Genomic DNA, 1,798 nt, shown 5'->3' on the forward strand with positions numbered 1-1,798 from the left:
AGATTACAACAGGATCTTGACCAGATGGGCCAATGGGCTGAGAAGTGGCAGATGGAGTTTAATTCAGATAAATGCAAGGTGCATTTTGGGAAAGCAAATCTTAGCAGGACTTATACACTTAATGGTAAGTTCCTAGGGAGTGTTGCTGAACAAAGAGACCTTGGAGTGCAGGTTCATAGTTCCTTGAAATTGGAGTTGCAGGTCAGTAGGATAGTGAAAAAGGCGTTTGGTATGCTTTCCTTTATTGGTCAGAGTATTGAGTACAGGAGTTGGGAGGTCATGTTGCGGCTGTACAGGATATTGGTAAGGCCACTGTTGGAATATTGCATGCAATTGTGGTCTCCTTCCTATCGGAAAGATGTTGTGAAACTTGAAAGGGTTCAGAAAAGATTTACAAGAATGTTGCCAGGGTTGGAGGATTTGAGCTATATGGAGAGGTTGAATAGGCTAGGGTTGTTTTCCCTGAAGCGTCGGAGGCTGAGGGGTGTCCTTATAGAAATTTATAAAATCATGAGGGGCATGGACAGGATAAATAGACAAAGTCTTTTCCTGGGGTGGGGGAGTCCAGAACTAGAGGGCATAGGTTTATGGTGAGAGTGGAAAAATATAAAAGAGACCAAAGGGCCAACTTTTCATGCAGAGGGTGGTATGTGTATGGAATGAGCTGCCAGAGGAAGTGGTGGAGGCTGGTACAATTGCAACATTTAAAAGGCATTTGGATGGGTATATGAATAGGAAGGGTTTGGAGGAATATTGGCTGGGTGCTGGCGGGTGGAACTAGATTGGGTTGGTATATTTGGTTGACATGGACGAGTTGGACTGAGGTCTGTTTCCGTGCTGTCATCTCTATGACTCTCTGTTAGTTTGTTCTTTTAAATGTTCTGCAATTTACACATGAAAGTTACATTCTCAAGTGAACCTTAACAAATGCTGTCATGTTGGCCCGGATAATGCATTTAAGGTGTGAGATTGTCTGTGCCACAATGGTCAGACTGATTCTAATCTTAAAAAGGATCTGTTTGGATGAGGAGGAAAGTGACTGGCAATTGGAAGTACTCAAAGATACTCTCATAAGAATAGGATACTATACTCCACAATCAGCTGATGAAGGAGCAGCGCAACTCCCCCATCCCAGACATACATACACACACACTCACACATGCAACCTCTCAGACTTAGATCCCTTTACAGTCACACAGACACACACATACACTCTCTCCCACAGATACTCACAACCCCCCATATACGTTTGTGGGATGAATTTGTACTTGCAGAGTTACGTTGTACTTTGCTCAAAAACTGCATGAATCCATGTAATACTGTTAACACTTTTTTTAAGGTTAGAATCAGTCTAAACGTTATGGTACAGACAACAAAACACAGGACTAACACGTTCAATACATTATCTGGGCTGACACCAATTGTTACAGTTAACCTGAGAATGTAACTTTTAAATGAAAGAAGTGAAACTATCATGGTTATTCTCACAGATGAGAGACTTAAACAATCAAGGTATTTTTCAAAGTTTAATTTCAGTTACATCACACTGTAAACTTTTACTATAATTTCTGTGTCTTACAATTGTGTCCTCCACAACCACCTAATGAAGCAGCAATGCTCCGAAAGGCTTCCAAATAAACCTGTTGGACTCTAAACTGGTGTTGTGTGAATTTTAACTTTGCACACCCCATGCCACCAGCTCCACCTCCAACTCTTGGTCACTGCGTGTTGCTGTTGAGTGGCCTGCAGTAACCGGAGTTGCCGGAGAGGGGCGGTAGAGGCTGCAGGCGGCGCTGAG

This window comes from Chiloscyllium plagiosum, unplaced genomic scaffold, assembly GCF_037043375.1.
Source record: "Chiloscyllium plagiosum isolate Xiang-an unplaced genomic scaffold, Cpla_swu_hap1 HiC_scaffold_32, whole genome shotgun sequence".
NCBI classification, from domain to species: domain Eukaryota; kingdom Metazoa; phylum Chordata; class Chondrichthyes; order Orectolobiformes; family Hemiscylliidae; genus Chiloscyllium; species Chiloscyllium plagiosum.